Here is a 20017-nt window from a genome sequence, read left to right as displayed (position 1 = left end):
GTGACAGGGGCTGGGTTAGAAGTAGGGTTAAGCTAGGATTGGGGTAAGGTTAAGTGTTAAGACAAGGGTTAGGGGTATGACTAGGGTTAGGGCAAGAGTTTGGACTAGGGTTAGGTTTAGGACTACGGTTGAGGTTACAATTAGTGTTGTTATGCCCAACCTATGCAGCTCCTTTTGGATTACCTAGAAATCCTTTTTTAAGCAGGTTAAATTTAAGATTAAATAATTTGCAAATATTAATACATTGAGGATTGCCGTCTTTATCCAATTTTGTTTCCCTGATTATCAAAATTAACTATTTTTCAATCAAAATGCAATTGTTGATGAAAAATTCAAAAAACATATCCATACTGCCCCCCCCCCCCCGTAACACGCATCCAACACAAATTATCCCCCCTTCTGAATTTGATCGCCGTAAAGTCGATCGATCGACACAAATAAGGAAGTGGCAGGCAAAACACCTGTAAGGGCTAGCTGCAGAATAATCCACCATCAATAATAATGATTTTAGGGTTGAGGTTATGGTCAGGGAGAGGGTTATTACTAGGGTGAGGTTCAGGGTTTAGAGTTAGGGTTAGGACAAGGGTTAGGACTAGGGTAAGGTTACGGGTTAGATCTAGGGTTAAGGATTATATCTAGGTTTAGGACTAGGGTTAAGGTTACAATTAGTGTTACAACTTGGTATACGTTCAACCCGTTCAGCTCGTTTCGGATGATTTATAAATTCAGTTTTTAAATAGTTTCAGCAAGGATGAATTAATTTGCAAATAGTAATCAATGAAGATTGACCGATCTTGTTTCCCCGATTATCAAAATTAACCATCTTTAATTAAATCTAATTGCAACTTTTAATAAAAAAAGCATACCAACCGTGCCCCCCCCCCGTTAATACACATCCAAGCCCATCCAAGACACATAAACGGACACCAATCCCCCCCCCCCCCGAGGCCAACTAGCTATAAGGACCATTATTCATAAACACTGCTATTTATTAGGACCATTATTATAAGAACCGCTATTTATGATTGAGAAAAGGGTAATTATTCATAAGGATAGCTAATCTTAATCGAAGAGTGTCGCTATTTATCATTTGAGAAGAGAGTAGCTATTCATAAAACAGAATGAAGGTCGCTTTTTATAATGCGGAATGAGGGTCGCTATTCATAACGGAATGGGGGTCGCTATTCATAACACGGAATGGGGGTCGCTATTCATAAAAAAAAAAATTGAATAAGCAACAAAATGACAAGAGAGTTAATTGTTGACTGGGAGCACCCCTATGGCTGTGGCGTATTTATTATGGAAAGCAACGCTTTTCTCCGATTATGAATATCGACCCTCTTCTCATATTATGAATAGCGACCCTCATTCTGCATTAATTATAAATAGTGACCCTAAATTTATCTTATGAATAGCGGTCCTAGTGACCCCCAATATAAATTATCAAAAGCGACCCTCATCTCACATTATGAATAACGGTCCTCATGCTTTTATCAATAGTTACCACCTTCGTGTTTTATATATGAAGTTCGACGTTATGAATAGCGAGATTACCCCACACCCTCCCTCCCCATCCTCTGGTGTTGAAGATGGGAGGCCTAACCAAATATTGAAGGGGGGGGGGGAAGAAGGGGAAAGGGAAACATCAGAAAATGGAAGAAAGAAGATAAAAAGTGGAAGAGAAAGTAAAAAGGAGATGATACGACACCCTACGGGCCCCGTCCGACGCCCTGCAACTCACTCCTACACCCCAAACTCTCGCTTTTGCTATGCTACATCATCGCAAACCCTCATTACAACATACAGAGCCACAAACTGACTTATACACACAATCGCTTTCCCTCTGTCGTCTTACTTCCATCATTATTCTTCTTCTCCATGTCTTCACAGTTCATCTGTTCCATTCTCTCATGCCACCCCCTCCCTCCCTCTCTCTCTCTCTCTCTCCTCTTATGCATTTCTTCCTTCTTCTTGTTTCTAACTTAACCCTCTCTCTTTAAATTATTCTCTCCCTGAAACTTTCTCTCTTTCAGTATTGTTCAATTATGTGTCTATGATAGATCCTCATATATTGTGTGTGACTGTCATGAATTACATTATAGAATATGAATAGACATACATTTGCATTTTAATATGGTTCAAAATCAAACAAATCTTCAGTATTTATTGTCACACACTCAATTAATCAGTCTCGATTTCTATTTAAAATATGAATATTCCTCACTTAACAATAATTATTAAAAATAATACTAATGACGAATCTATTCTATTTTTATCATCAATTTGTTTGCATGGGATAAGTAATAAGTTGTGATCTATTGTACTGTGTATTATTTGTACTTGTCTATATCTAAGTTTTGTTGAGAGGCTTTTTAAAACTGAGCTTGTAAAACTAATGAAACCATTCTACTACTACCACTACCACTACTACTACTACTACTACTACTACTACAGTCAGAAATATCAACATGAACACCAAACAAAAAATAAAGCACATACAAAACAGACTTTGTTTGGGTATTCCATGATGAATACTTTAGTATAATACCTCCTACAAAATGTGAGGAAAAATTGAGTTTTGTGACACATGCTCCTACTGAAATTGCTTCACAATAGTTCCCAACATTAAATGAATTACTAACTTTAATCCTGGACCAATACTATACCTAACCCTAAATCTTGCTTAAATATTAATCTAACCTTAACCCTAACCCTACAATTTTGATAAACTAAAGCCCGGAACAATTGTCAACACAGCAATTCTCGAATTGCAGCAAACCGACATCGTGTTCCTGAAATCATATTTACTACATGGTAATTTTTCTTCATTTACACTATTATATTTCAGCATGACCTATGTACAATAAAACCGGTCTGATTGTATATTTTGAATGGAATGTATAGCACTATTATCCCCACAAAAAATAGCAAATGTTATTGAAATAATGTATATATTTACACAGGTGATATATCAATAGCCTCATACAGAAGCTATGCCGTAAACATGTTTACAACTTTACAATGCTTTCATTTGTTACATATTTAATGTACAAAGAGCAATAGCTGCAGTCAGGTTTAAAACGCCCACACAAATATGGATGTGTTGCCCACACCTGAAACATAGCACAAGAGGTAATAAGGCCAGTCAAAGTAAATAATAAGAATGAAGTACCGGTAGGCACTTGGTCACCTTTAAATTCAGAAAACTTACGTAGCTTTTAATAACTAGTTTGTGATATTTTACATGGTTACACAAAAGAAAAGAAGCCATATAGGAATTTAGATGATGACAGGGGACTAATAATTGTCACCTCTTATGTTTTAGTACAGTATTCAACTTTTGCAAGAAATAATTTCAAGGAGCTTGTAGAATGGTAATCATCTTGCTATCTAGCAACACATATCAGAAAAACCTGAACAAATAGTTAGGCAGGGGGTTACCAACTTTTGCATGAGCTACATGTATAATACACTACGTGTATAATACACTACATGTAATATATGCCTCCGTGGCGCCTTAAAGTGATCTCATTTGGTTCTTGTGTACATACATATCTTTAAAAAATAGTATGGTTGAATGCTCAATATTTTTGCTTGTTTGGGTTTATTTTTTATGTTGAAATCATCTTGTAATATAAGCTTATAAGTGGGTTGTCATAACCATTCTCATATCCTTTTATCATTATTCTAATCATTTTACAAACTATTTAAATCACATATAAGGTTTATTAGTTGTAAGATGATTGTACACCTGAAGTTGACTTTTCCTGAATGCCATTACGATAATACCATCAAATAAATATTATCTAATGGACTTTACATAAATTGCTAAATTATAAATGCAGTTTTGGCAGAGATAAGGTGCTCAAAGGATCTTTTCGGCACCCATTTCCTTCATCTGAGGCCTAAAATAAAATAATAATAATAATGATTCCGCTTTTATATAGCGTATGATGTCTCTATAATAAAGTGCTTTACAGATATATTATTACCCCGGTCATCAGATTCAGGCTTACCCGCACACTATGTATGCACATTCTCTACTCCCTGGGGATCATTCCAGCCAGGTGTCATTTTTTAAGTGCGCACTTGCTCATCTAACCACATTAACTTTCGCATCCTACATACCGGTAGCTCTTTTCCATTTTTGTAAGGAATTTTGTACATCATAGGGCCGGCAGAAATACATCTCACTTTTCAGAGTACCTACGCTTATTCTTTGGGGTGAGGTTTTGTGAGGTTTCCTCTAACAATAGTGGATGATCGACCTTTCACAAAAATTTGTAGTATATATTGAAACAAATGGATATCCCACATTTATCAAACTACACACACCCTATTTGTTTAACTTTTATCCTCTTTAATTGCTCTAATTCAAACTCAAATTAAATATCATCAAAATACAGTGATATTGAGTTCTGTAAACTCTTACAAATTACACTTTTTCAAATTTGTGTAACCTCCAAGAAACTTGCAAATTATTTTAAATAATTAAACCCTTTAGATATAAAGTGTGAAATTTTTTAGTCATAGGTTCTGAAACTTCTTTGTAAGAAATCAAAATATAGCGCTCTTTTCGATTGCCACAGCAGGAGCTTTTTTCAAATCAACACTAGTGAACACATATTTTTTTACTCGAGACAATTAAATATCTGGAATTAAACATTCAAAATCTATTCATTGAAAAATCTCCATTTAAAGTCTCTTTGAATCAACCTTAACCTTAGGCTGATCATACCAAGGGCCATGCTATAGCCTCTGCCAGGTCCCTCTCAGTGCGTGTGTGAACCAGCGTAAACCTTGTACTTGAAGGGATCCCATATGAAATCTGTTGTTTTGAAAAATAAAGAACAGAGCTTCCATTTATTTTTTGGTCTCAAGAACAGTGTGAACAGTGCTAACAATAATATATCTTGGAGTACAATTCATTCAGATGTCTACAATTTCTTCCGAGATGAATTTTTCCCCTATCATACCATACCATACTATCATATCATATAATATAATATACAAATATTGTCTAGTATTAAGTATTCTACAATTGTTGTAATCTTGTACCTGTACACTGTATTGCCAATACTAACAAATGGAAAGGTTCACATTGTTTTTCCCCAATAATTATCTATAACATAACAATCTATAAATTGTATTATATGCAATGCTCTACAATTTCTATGTAGATAAGTCACAGTACAGCATATATCAAATGAAATGACTTTCAGGAACAAAACAATAACAAAGTTAAGTGTTTATCATATATATTCTCAGTAAAGACAAATATAATCAAGAGTTTGGTTTGATCGGTCATTTTCATACCGTAAATATATTTCATGCAAAAACATCTTCTTTACCTGCCTCTTAATAAATCATTTCATTCTCCTGCTTTGAAAAAAAATTGTATTTCAATAATAAACACTTTCAGAATACCAATACCACACATTACGTGTTGATAGGTCAGGCAGGCCATAATGTTTACCCAACCTACATGTAGCAACAACTAATCCTCGCAATTTGCATTCTGACTACCGGTATTGAGGTACAATAATAGAAAACAGGTGAATGTACATGTACATAATAGCTCATCGCAAGGTACACGTACATGTACATGTATACATACATTTGAATACATTTTGAAAATTGTCTACTACATGAGCATATTAGTCAATTATGATCCAAAAGCATCAATTTTTACATCCATTCATTGAACAACTACATTGTACATGCATGCAGCACTTAATAGCCATCAATAAAAAAAAATTGTGAAAAAATGGGGTAGGAGTCTTAAATACCTTGATCATTGAACACCCCTAAGTTTTTTTTGTTACAATCCATTTACATTGTACATACCTCATAGATTTGCTGCTACTGTTACACTGGATCAACTTGATCTACCACTTTTTCAAAGGATAATCAAGAGCCCCTTCTCACAATTGGTGGAGTACACATGCCATTTCTTCTTTATCTTGACAGTGACCTTGTGCCTTTGCGTTGATTGTCATCAAGTGTCTACCTGCCCCTCTGAAAAATGAATAAGCATTTTAAGAATTATAAAATTATATCAAATATCTAACATATCATACAGATTACAGGATCAAAAGAAGTACATATTCTTATAATATTTCAGTACACTACATACATGTATGTGTAGGTGATAGATCAATGTCTACATGTGTACATGCTACACCAATTAGAAATTTCTTGACAAAGCCAAAGAAATCCATGTTATGAAAGCAAAGGATATACAAATCTTCCAATAAATATTTGCGAAAAGCATCTCAAGTGTACAAAACAGTGATAATTACACACATCTTGTGTATGTGAATATTGTTGAAGATGTACAGTACATGCACATGTACACCCTGTATAGGAGACAATTCAAATTTCATAACAATGTGATTCAATCTCTGTATGACCATAGGATTGAATGTACATGTACATGTACAGAGTACTACAACAAATTGCCACATTAAAGCTAATGTCAAAAGGACTTCACAGAGGATTTGAAAAGACTAAAATGTGATTTAAGTTCCATGAGCTGCTATGTAAAATGATTCAGCAGTGTACTGAGTACTAGCACTATTCCAAAGGATTTTCTGTCACATTATAAGACATTATACACAGCAATATTTTGAATTTTTAACTAACAATTTCCTACTCGATTTGGTTTTCCTACATTCTTGTATGGCTGGTAGTTTGTCTATCCACAACATGTACTCTTTAGGTGAAATTTTACAGGAACCAGTAGTGAATTTGATCTGTGTTACTTCATGTATACAGTAGCAGGTAATTTTACATGTACCATGCATTAAAATGCATATTTGCCCGGTCCGCAAACTACAGTGTAACAGTTTTGAGCGGGCAATATTATAAAGTTATTGACTGGCAGGGGGTGTAATATAACATTATTTGGACCGCTGAAGGGAGTTATATTTCCCAAGTGGTTATATTTTCCCGAAGCGCGCAGCGCTGAGGGAAAATATGGTTACGAGGGAAAATATAACTCCCTTCAGGTCCAAAGAATGTTATATACCCCCTGCCAGTCAATAACTGTTATATTAGATAGCCTTGGGGTTTTTTTGTGGGGGGGGGGGGGTCCATATTTTTTTTAGCCCGAAATTTAAAAAAAAAAAATTCGGGGACAATCAAAATTACGGAAAAATAATTGTAGAGATTACCTTAAAAAAAAAAAAAAAAAATTGAAAACATTTGGGGTAAAAAAAAAAAAAAAAAAAAAAAAAAAATCTTTCCCAAAAGCATTTTTTGGGAAACAAAAAAAATGAGGGAAAAAAAAATTTCTAGGGAAAAAAAAATTCATGAAAAAAAAATATTGAAAAAATAAAATGGCCCTCGATAATGGTGTAATGTATGTAGTTGGTGACATACAGTCCTCAAGAGGGCGACATGCATTGTTTAAAAATATATTCATTTCAACAGCCGGTATAATATAACACTGAAAAGTGACCGGCCAGGAAAATATAACAATTGGATCCTCGCAATTGATATCACGTGACGAGCTCTGAACCAATCACATCTCGGTATCTGTCTAAGCTATCTAATATTCCTGATAGTTTCTCTCTTTCGGGTTTCACCATTCACTTTGAGTACAAAGATTGTGTTCCATATTGAGCCCATTACGTATTGGCCCCATTAAATATTCGGGACCTTTCAAACAGCTAAATCGCTGCAAAGTTTGAGCAGACTATCATGCGGCGCGGTAGTAGGGTATAGTGACCGTACGTGATTCACAAATGAATAGGTAATAATTATAATCTTTTGGGAGATACAGTGATATGCATTTATACGTACATGTATTGCCCTTACTGATTGAGTGAAGGCAGTACAGGGTGTATTACCTTGTTTCTCCCTCAAGGCCAGTAATATTATATAACGACAATCATGTTAAGCTCCAATTAATGACAGGTTATGCCGAACTATACCATTTCAGAACCCTTCATCCTAAATCTTCTACATAGGTGAATTTCACATATCTTGGGGGCAAAGAATGTGATCCATAATAGCTATTTATAACCATATACAGTATCATCATGATATTCGAACTACATGTATCACATCAAATGTAATACATACCAACATATTTGATTTAGAGAGGCTGCGTTGTTGTGAGGAAAAGTTTTTGCCCTGAATTTTTGTTAACATTTTTATTTACATAAGGGTGGTGTTGATATGCTTATAATTATTTACATAAATAGAAAATGAATTATGTGACACCTACATGTACAGGGTGTATATCAAGATTTTTTTCTCAAAACTATTGCAGCTACAATGTACCATTTAAAAAAAAAGGTAGGCTATTTGCTTAGAAGTCAGGGTCAGCAAGACAACCATTATTGGAAGACATTGGAAGATCACATTACCATAACAAAGTATTCAGAATTTTGAACCACATTGCTCACTTCATCACTGATGATGAGGGGGGTGACATGCTTTCGAGTAATAGCAATTTAAATTGCTTTTGTCACCCCTGACCAGCAGATTGTATCCTTCTCTCTACCTCCTCTCCACTTTCCTAAAGCTGTTTGAATGTATTATGAAATTTCTATGTATTATCTGATTGTTATACTCACTGTATGTTTTTCCGATTGGTCAAATAAATAATAATAATAATAATAATAATAATAATAATAATGGAAAGAGAATGACTACCGGTAGTCTGATTTGATTTCGTTTCTTTAAATATAGCCCAAAAGAATACTGGTACTATTTACATGTTCAGTGAGATGGAGAAAGGGAATGGCCCATAAATCGTAACTGATACCACTTAAATCTATAGTGTAGCCTCACAGCTCACTGAACATTGTATAATAAATTGAAACAGGATTTTCCAAAGATTAGAATTTTATACTACTCAAAATAGTAGGCTTTTGACCACTTCTATTGCAGGTACAGGCCATAGTTCATCCATACTTCAGAGTTGAAGCTGCCAGGAGAGGAATTTAATCTATTTCTTTCTATTAGTATACAAATGTTTTAATTTTCTGATTATACCTCAGATCAAAACCTGTTTTGCTTTAAAAAGTGATTTGAAGAAAGACACTCGCAACCAATTTCAACCAAACTACCTGGTAGTAAATTGAGCTTCAAATGTAGATTGCATGTAAATGTCACAGATATTAAATATTTGAAGGAAATATGCATTTCTGAAACAATCCACCCTGTTTAGAAAGTTGGTTTTTGTTAATATCACTTATGAGAATACTTTCCTTTTTTATTCTGTAATACGTGTAGACCTATTTCTCTATGCAATGATACCCAATTGATTGTGGTGCTATTATTGAGAGTTATCATTTTGAGAGTTTCACCAGTTCTTTTGGATAACAAGACATCCGTTTAGGTGCAGAAATCTACAATCAATATGGAAATGACGGACAAAGAAAGCGGACAAAATATACAGTTCCTCATTCTACCCTCAACAATTGCTATATATGGTAGACAAAGGAACATCCCTTCACTGCTATTATGTAAAAATGTGTAGAACAGGTGAATATGACACCCGTTCTACAGATTTTTACATAATAGCAGTGAAAGGATGTTCCTTTGTCTACCATAGCAATTGTTGAGGGTAGAATGAGGAACTGTATATTTTGTCCGCTTTCTTTGTCCGTCATGTTCGTTGTGAATTTCATTAATGTACATGTATGTATTTTAGAATCAACATTAATATTAAGAATCACTATTTGTTTTGCAACATTGTCACTTACATGTATCATGTTTCCCATTCAGCAGTATACTGCACATATCAAAGTTACAAAATCCATATAATTTAGGCACCAATGTAAACAGAAATTCATTGGTTAAAGAATGTTATGCAATGCTATGGAAATGATGAAATAACAAACAACAAACTTTTAAAAGTACTCATACAATCATGTTGACGGAAAATTAAAATTAAAATTGCAGAATAGGCAAGGTCCTGAAGTTGGATGTCTTTTGATATTCTTGTCTACTGAAAACAAAGCTACATGTATTTAAATTCTGTAATACAGCTTTTTGACAAAGCTTTCACAATAAGAGATAACATCATTTCCTACACTGCAAGACATAAACAATAAGGTGTCTTCATTTTTGTTGCCATGCATTAACAAATTGTGTTATGTTTTGAGCCTGAACTCATATCACAGAATGTTTGTTGTATGATTGCTAAATGTTGGTATTTTTATACACTCTACATGTAAAATGGATATTCATTATTCAACATTTGAAAAGTTCTTTAATACAATAATATCTCTAGGGTTGATAAAATGTTACACTTCTATTCAACATTAACCACAAAAACATTTTTAGCTGTTGGGTGAAATATTTGCTCACTGTGTTAAAACAATTTCTACTAAGAGTTGTTCAGTAATTGAAGTTATGAAAATAATACAGGTAATCACTATTCATTCCATATTGTTGTTAACCAATTGACCTAGCCAATGACTTTGACTCACTCCATATTTAAGAACATCATTACAATTTTTAAATATTGACTTTTGGATGATGAATGAAGTTTATAATGATGAATTTCATGGCTGTTTGATGAACAACACATCAGCAACAACATCAAAATATAGAGTTGTTATATTCAGTGTACAACTGCATGCTTCTGCTGCAAAGTATCAATAATGTTGTTGGATCATATAATATACCAACCTTTATAACAAGTTGAATCCGTAAATAAAGAAAGATCAGAGAAAAAATTGGTGAGAGTTTAAAGGAAAAAAAGAAAGAAAAGAAAGTTTAAAGAAATTGATTTAAAACAAGAAGAACAAAATTATTAGAAAGTTGTAATCACTTAACATTTACAACCAGCAATCTACAATACCCTGTAGGTCATTCTACTGGGACATAATTGTAAATCTCCATTCGTTTCACACTTTTAAAACAAAGTTTACAGTATACCAGTCCCTTTTCTCTCAGAGCTGTACTAAAAATATATTCAGAGAGCTCAATAGGTCCTCCAAAAACGAAGAGGTTCTATCATAGTCATATTACATGTGTAAGTGTTGAATGATATTGGTCCAACATTACATCACTATACATGCCCAATCATCAATTCAAAAATTTGAAATTCATATACAGACTACAAATTTCAAACATTAAAACCATACTTATTACTTGTCTGAGTTTGTTCAAACTTTCACCAGCCTGCTTCTAATTTGTTTCTGTTTCCTTCAGAGCATCTTACTTTTAGGGTTACATTTCCCATAAAAAAAAACTATTACTATCAATACTTGCTTATGGCTCTCATTACCTTTAATATCTTTACTAATTAGATAAAAAAAAGGGTCACAAAATAAGCATTAAAATTGTAACTTCAAATACTCTTTTGGTGTTGAATAGCTTGAACATCAAGTGTCATGTGATGGTTTAAAGTCTTCAATAATATTCCAATTACCGGTATTTATACAATATCTTTTATTGTCATTAAATTGTTTCTGGAATTTAGTGCTGTGAGTTTAGTGTGTAATTTCCATTCAGTGCACACAGCCAGTTTATCTGTGCGTGTACACAGTTATGACATTTACCAAAAACAAAAGCAGTATTTCAGCTAGGTACATTTGTACATGTACAGTATGTTGTACAGTACATTTAAGACCAGCAATCCAGCGCGCATTCACAACAACCATTTTCTCTGTAAAGTTGTTACAGTAGTAACAGTACTGCACACAAAATCATCACGCTCATGGAATAGTCAGACCGCAATGATTGACATATATAGCGAGTTTTCGCTCAGCAACATACAGACCTTCGCGGACGCAGAGCACTCAGGTTTACGGCCGTCGCATACAGACTGCCCTCAATACAATAGGTGGTTTCGCTTTTCGGTGAATGCGTACGTATCTCTACGGAGGTATTGCATTTGCAATGCCATTAGGCAATTTTTGTAATGTAACCAAATTTAATGCAAACGTCTTTGTGAAGTGCCTCGATACAAAATATTTCTTTCACTTCATAAGGATAATAGTATTTCAATAGACAGAATCCAAACTGCATACATAAGTTGTTGCCAGTTCGACAAACATTAGGGGTATTTCGCAAGCTAATTGCGGACAGAGAATCTGCAGTTCGTGTGCAAAATCAAGAAGCTACTATAGTAACAGCAGGGTGATCGCTGAGGTACTGAAATCCAGAACGGGTTTTTAGCCAAATCTATGGGCGTTCTCAATGACGCCCCAAGTGAATAAACAGCCAATCAGCGAGCTTGTACCAAAGATGGTTATGAAAATTTTGTCGTCTAATAACGAAGGATGACGAATTTTAACGGGCGGATCTAGCTTTTTTTCTATGGCGTGGGCGGGCGGGGTTGACATTTGAAAAATCGCGCCGACCAATATTTCGCTTAGTGGGGGTAGGGAGCCGGAGCACTAAAATTTGTTTTCAATTTGCAAAAAGTGCCAACCAATATTTCGGGGGGGGGGGGGGGGGGAGGTAGAAAGCACCTTGGCCAGCCAAAGGGGGGATTTAAACCTCCTATCCCCCCTAGATCCGCCCCTGGCATAAAGGACTCTTCGGTGAGTTTTGTTTCTTCCGATTATTGTTTCTGAAAAGTAACAACATGAATATGGATATAACATGAATTGTTATAAAACTTGATGATAAATTATTGTTGAAATTTGATAAAAAGCCGTTTTGTGGCTTGGTTGAGACAAGTTGTGCTAGTCGTGTAGTCCCGTATGTACTGTATTGCGTTGAAGGGAACAGGCCATTTTCGTAATGTAATCAAATTTAATACATACTGTACGTCTTTGTGAAGTTCCTCGATACAAATTATTTCATTCACCTGTCTAGGATTCGCAATAGTCAGAATGCAAACTGCATGTATTAAGTGTGGCAACAACTAATGTATGCAGATTGGATTCTGTCTATTTAAATACTATTATTATTATCAGGTGAATGAAATAGTTTGTATCGAGGCACTTGATTCACTTGGGGCGTCATTGAGAACGCCCGTAGATTTGGCCAAAACCCGTTCTAGATTTCAGGGCCTCAGCGGTCATCCAACTGTTACTATAGTATCTTCTCGATTTTGCACACGAACCGCAGATTCTAATTCCGCAATGAGTTTGCAAAAATTGCCTATTATTATTACCATGACGGCAAGAGAAAAGACTCAATGGCATTGGAAAAGTTGTAACTGTACAGGTGTAGTAACCATACTGCACACAAAACCATTGCGCTCGCTGGAAAGTTAGATCACAATGATTGGCATTGTTTGCATGATGACAAGAGAATTGACTCAACGGCATTGAATCAAAATCGTACAGTGTATGGAAATGATTATTCAGGGAAGTAGCAGTGGAACTTGAACTTTATTTTTAGACTGATGACAGACATTTTTGTGAACTATTGACTTCAGACTCTTTATGCTGAAAAACAGGTGATTTTTTGTTCTTCGTTTATCTGTTGTGTAGTGGTGGTTCGTGCCTATACACGGTTGCAGCACTATTCTGGATAATAATTTAGTCTGGTTCTGCATAATAATTTATCAAATATCTTCTACACATTCTTATTTTTTTTAAATTATCTTCAGAAGCATTCATAGAATTCATTGCGTATCAACTATCAACCAAACTACATGTAACTCAAATGTCATCCAAGAATGGTGTTGTTGTATTTTACAGCTATTTTCAGTTCATTCCTTTTTCTTTTCAGGAGATTTTTGTACATTGTACAGTACATCAACCTTTAGGGCCAATTAAGTGTCAACATTGATTTGACGGTATTGAAGGACTCAGATGGAGGAGTTATTATTTGGTTACTTAATTGGAAATTTGGAAGTGATCAGTTGCATCACAATAAAGAATACCAGGAGTTATACTGGTACATACATGTACATCATTACATATTAGTAAAGATTTGTTCAATCAGAGATGCAGTCTTGTTTAATAGTTACCCTGGTATAGAAAATGTGAGTAACTCATACCAACAAAATCATTACCACTATTTGGCATACATGTACATGTACATGTACAAATATAAATATGGTCAATGTTAACATTAATCCTTATATACCGGTAATCATCTAGTGTACAAGTAAATGTTTGCATGTTTGATTTGGGTTTCTGAATATTTAACTACTATCAGCTTGCCAATTTGATTATTTCAGTAAAAAGAGATTCAATATCATCTGACTTGAGGAGGCGCAATAGCTCAGTCGGTAGAGCAGTGGTCTCGTAATCCGGTGACCCGGGTTTGAAACCAAGGCGATGCGCTAGTTTGGTGAGGCATTAATCCTCACTACCAGGTTCCTCGGAGAGGACCTAAATCCGTCGGCCGTCTGGTTGCTTACTTACAAACATGTATGCATTCTTAGCAGTCAGATAAAAATAACCATCACATTGACTGAGTCATGATGTCATCTATAACAGTAATGTCAAGAGAATCTGAAATACCGTAAACATGGCATAGTGTAACCTTGTTTATTGAACAATAATGAAGTACTTTCATGAATCCATGTTTCAGAGAAAGCTAGAGAATGAAACCTCAAATACTACCAATATATTCATCAATCTCATTAATTTCTATGGAGGTTCCTTGAGTGAAATAAGGTTATACATGTATGTTAATTTGTCCTAATTAGGAATTAAAAACATCTAAATTAGTAATACAAAATGTACGTTTTCTGCATGCAACAGAAAAACAAAATTAAGTATTCTTTTTTTTATCAATATTTATCCTCAAACACAACTTTTTGAAAATCCTTGCAGAAATGTGTTTTAAATGACATCCTTGTCATTCACATTTTGATACAATTTAAGTGAAATTTTGTCATCAAATTTGGGGCAAATTTGGGGCTCCCAACACTTTAGAGGGGCTTTAAACTGCAAGGGAAATGTTCACTATGGTTCATTGTACAAGATATGTACCAGCCAAATATGTAGTTGGGGGTATGTATCTAAATTATCCATTGCAGGCAAATGATCAAGATCTTATTTGCATGAGATTAGCTTTTTTACATTTTTGTTATAATTTATTAAGGGGATGAGTTCAATAACTCATCCTAACTTGTCCTCCTAGTGGTTTAGGATGGGATCTTGTTGCGGATAGCAGACCAGCATTTTTCTTTTGATAGGGTCTTCTTGGATTGATTTTTTGCAGTAAGTTTTCTTCCACTCAAAGACCAATGCACTTTGTATACAAGTTGAATTTAGCTGTAATTGGGCAAGATTTTGTCTCTATATGTACGGGTTAGTGAGGGGAGGCTATGCAATGCAGTTTGTGTGTCATCACCCATCTCAACTCGCACAGAAGCTTCAAGAAAAGCATCAGATAAGCTGAAAGTACATGTAAGTCCTTCTATTTTGATGTTCTACAATTAATGTTATTTTCATAGTACCGGTATAAGAAAATTAGATTAATTTTGTTTTCAATCATTTTTTTCTATATCATTTTGTCTAGATAATGAAAAAAAGTAGGCAAAAATTCTGGAGTAAATCTTTAATTGACCCCCCCCCCCACCCCCTCCATTGTGCATATGCCAAGGATAACCGTAAATGTGTCTGTGTATGGGGAATTTTGACAAATGTCAATTTTATTTCAAAATTCCCCATACCAGACAGTTATTTCTGTCTATTGGCGAGAGAGATGCCAAGGCCAAAGGTCTCAATGACTGCTTTGAGGATGATTGCATCTGTGCCATATTGTTAGCACTTACAATTACATGTACACTGAATTCAGTTCCGTCGTGAGTAATTCTCCTGCTCGTTTGCTTGGAGTGACAAGATTTTGCGTGTATTTGTAGTATCACGTTCTTCAATGGCAGTTTGCATTCTTTCCATTTGTATTTTTTTCATTTGTAGAGGTGTAGATCTATGGACTTATTTTCAGCTTATCTGTCCAGCTCCAGTTTGTGAAGCTACTGAACTGTGCAGGATGGGTACGGCGCTCATGCACACACAAACTGCATTGCATAACCCAGGGCTGCCAACCCTCCCGCATTTGGAGGGAGTCTTATGCCACCACACTCCTTCTCCCGCCGTCCCACCAGCTCGTAGCAGGAGACTCCCGCCACCACGCCCTTCCTCCTGCTCTCCCGCAAGCTCCTGGTTTATGAAAAAACCTCACGCCAGACGTGTAAAATAAACCAGCGTACTTGTATCGTACGGATTTTGTTTGCTCATCGGGGGGGGGGGGGGGGGGGGGGGGGTATTGGGTACTTCTTACCCTTCCCTGTTGAGCAACAAAAAATTGCATACAATCTCCCTCGAAGCAGTTCCCCAAAGTTGATAGCCCCGATAACCTCCCCACAGCCACACTCAGTCAGCTCTGTATAGAGGCAGGCAGTGAATATGGAGGAGCCTGACGTAGTTATTTATCATGTTTAGATCTAGATCTATAGTATAGGCTACATGTAGCTAAGCCTAGGCCTAGAGTCTAGGCCTAGTATAGCAGAACAACCATAACCATTGATATCAGACTTTTCAGAGACCAAAGGCAAAGCAAAGGCAAGGCTTTCGGTCCAACATCAGGAACATGCAGGCTAGGTTCGCGCTCATCGATTGACGAGTACTTGTACTAAAATGCATTAATTAACTGACTAACGAAGTTATAGTCTCATCTTCTTAGGCCACCGCCGGCAGGCGGCCTGGCAGGCGGCCTGTCAGGCGGCCTGGCGGGCGCAGCCGGGCTCAATTCATTCAACCAATGGTGGTGATTTGGGGCTTTCCCGCGGTACCATACCTAGGCCATGTTGTAGCTCTAGTCTGGATACTGCGGTAGAAGCACACAGTTTCAACTAATGAAGCTATGATAAGATATATATATATATATATATATAATCTACTACTCTTATTGACAATTAAGGAAAAACCAAAACAAACCTTACCTTAAAACATCTCGAAAACACCATTTTAGCGGCTTCTGTGGCGGGGTCTGTCTCTGAGGAGGGCATGGGACGACGGATCGACGATGAAATAATAGTAATAGACTAGTCTAGTTCTAAGTACACGCAGACCGCTATTTGTGACATTAAGCTGATCAAGTGTGTCATGACTCTCATCACGACTCCAACTGACCGTCGACCCTACGGCTATCCCCAGTGGCATATCTAAGGGTGGGGGGGGGGGGGGGAGAGGGGGTCCCTCCCCTGGCCAAAAACCTGTTTTCAAATCAAAATGAAGACGGGCGTCCTCCCCTGGGCACAAAAAAGGGGGTGGGGGTGGGGGTGTTGATTTTAAAAAAGAGTAGTGCTCAATACCCCCGCCCCCCCCCCCCCCCCCCCCCCCTCGTTGCTCGTGTGTCAATCACGGAACTTCCGTGGTGTCCATCAGAAAGATCACATAATATTGTTGTTTTATAGTGTTTATTGGCGTGTATATTTAGACTGCAATAGTCTTTTCACAAGCTTGACGCAAACATTATTTCCTATAATTTCATCGTCATTTCTCTCCATCATAAACTTTAATAATGTTATATTCCAATCCAACGTCTATTCTGATTAAGAGTATAGCAATTTAGAACAACAGTCTTAGAAAAACATAAAAATTGACCGGTATAATAATAGACCCAAATTATCCTATTAAAAAAAAAAAGTTTATGGTAATGTTAAGACTTTGAACTGTTCCTTAGTCTATTTTAGCAGTGTTGAAACCGTCGATACCCATGTACATGTGGCTGTGTTTTAGATGAATGGTCGAAACTAAAATTTTTGCTGAACATAAAGCAACCAAATAAATGAAATGTTAAGCTTTGCTTATGTTTGCGGTCTCCTGCACTTTTCCAACAGAATAGTTCGGATAATACTTTAAATTTATGATAATATGTTATGGAAATAATAAGTTTCGTTATTATATGTACACATATTATGTACAAAAAACATTATGACATTAAGAAAGTATTGTTTGTTTATGTTGTATTATACCTTACATGTATATTATGTTCTTTGTTATTCAGTTATATTTTATTTGGAAAAAATGCAGAAATAAAATCAAATAAAAAATATACAAAATAAAACGGGTGATAAGAGTGAGATGCGCCTACAATTTCACATTATTTTATTCTGTTCACCCCACGATCCAATTTGATGTCTGAGAAAATTAGACTAACTTCCGGCAACATGGAAAAAAAATCATTACTGCGTATACTATAGTAGGTAGTCTTTAATAATGAACAGGTTACGACGTTACATGGTTGAATGTTGAAACAAGATGTTGTATATGGTCAATTTCTCTCTCTGACAAAATATACTGCCACATCTTTAGACACACGCAAATATTCCTCATGCTTCCTAGGCCCTGCGGAGGGCTAAGTCAATCAGAGATTATTGAGACTTAATATAATATTTAATTATTTCTGTTTTCAAGACTAGTACCATTTATCAATACATGTGTAGGCCATTTCACGATTATATACTTTCCACTCGAATAGCAACAATAAGCATTATCATAATTTAAGACTAACAAAATATATATTATTACATTAGCAAACCAAGGAATTGGTTTTTTCCAATAAAAAAAAATCCTTATTCCTGTACATGAACTTCAAATTGGCTACTTGCCTGGTTGCTGCAGAAAGAATAGATACGTATGTGGCTAAACGTCATCATAAAGCTTGGCCTTTTCTAAAAACATACTTATAATTGTACTTTGATGATTGTGAATAAGCAAAGAATCTATAACAATAAATAACAAAAGATTGTTATTGATATGTATATTATCAAACAGTATTTATGTCAGTATTTTGAAGGGTACGACATTTAAAACGTGTACCAATATCTAAACAAAAATATTAGATATACGTCAAATTGGCCACATTTAACACCCTTGTGTTTAATTACGACTCAATGCTATTGATACAATACCTATCACATGCTGGATATTTTGTAAAAGCAGTACGATATGCATTGTGCAATTATTGCACAATATCTCAATATGTCATTGAGAACGCGGATCATATCGCCTGCCTAAAAGGACATCACACGTAGCAGTCCAATAATAATGTCGACTTGCAATTCTAAAAGTCCCTCCTGTCCTCCGATCAGCTTCTCTGTCCTAGCCTACATGACTCTGATCGAACCCGGTCCGATACTCAAACACGTATTTCGGATGGTCTTTCGATTGACGGTCTGTCCCAGACGCAATTCCTTTTTTTTTTAATACACTGATATATTGTATCTGGAAAACTACAATCCGGAGGTGATTGTCCTTAATAATAAAATCCACCTACGTGTATACAATGTACTTTGCTCTTCTTCTTTTTCAGGCGGCACATGCGAACTTTTGGAAGGAACCGTCGATTTTCCTATCCTGGTTTTCGAGTAAGAAGCGTCTCGTAACCTTATTCGTACTGGAAATTAAGAAAACTTTCCAAGATTATTCCGAGATACGTAGAAAGAAAAGAGTGATACATTATGAGGTTGGGTTGTGTTTATTACATATTTCTCCAATATTAATAGAATGCAATACGGATCCATATATCTTTCTGCTCTGTATGGCTGTGAACACCGCATGTAGCCCGTGCGATGCAAAGTATCATTGAACATGTATGTAGCATTGATAACAGACATTTAGTTCAACATAGTGTTGTGTTTGGGGATCGGTTTTTGATGAGGATTTTATAAATGATGAGACTGAATACAAGTTCTATTCATAGTTCATCAAGATCAACAAGTAAATGATATCCTCAAGCAAATGTCTTGACAATTGAATCATTTCTTTTCTTTTAAAGCAATCATGAATTTCTTCATTCATTCATATTCCTATATCCTAATACTACCAAGTCTTGTAGGTGCGAAGACTTTCTCATTATCATGATCATCATTTTTTGTTCGTATGTTGCAGTGCCGGGCAGCCGGTTAACGCACTGCACAAGTTTCTACCAGACTTTGTGAAGGCGATTTGTAACGAATTTGGTAATTATGTCGTTTCCACATTATGTTTATGACGAAAAAATATTGATTCTGTTTTTTATCTATGTGTAATATGCCTCCTTTGATTTGAGTTTTACGATTTCTCTACTTTGAATTTAAATCGTTTAGAGTTTGTAAGTGTAAATAACTTTTAAACAAAACCCGACACCT

General features: G+C 35.6%; 1 long non-coding RNA gene across 1 annotated transcript; it reads right to left on the bottom strand.

The window, feature by feature from the left end:
• Window positions 1-4519: 4519 nt before the first annotated feature.
• On the bottom strand, window positions 4520-16932 carry LOC115921147. Its single transcript, XR_004062775.1, has 3 exons — window positions 16826-16932; window positions 5848-6018; window positions 4520-4828 (listed from the first exon to the last, which is right to left on the bottom strand). It is a non-coding gene; the product is annotated as an uncharacterized LOC115921147 (long non-coding RNA).
• Between the last annotated feature and the right edge of the window lie 3085 nt (window positions 16933-20017).

Source organism: Strongylocentrotus purpuratus, unplaced genomic scaffold (genome assembly GCF_000002235.5).
Source record: "Strongylocentrotus purpuratus isolate Spur 01 unplaced genomic scaffold, Spur_5.0 spur5_scaffold_1, whole genome shotgun sequence".
Classification (NCBI taxonomy): domain Eukaryota; kingdom Metazoa; phylum Echinodermata; class Echinoidea; order Camarodonta; family Strongylocentrotidae; genus Strongylocentrotus; species Strongylocentrotus purpuratus.
Note: the sequence above shows the minus strand (reverse complement) of the source record. Positions and strands in the feature narration are given on the sequence as shown.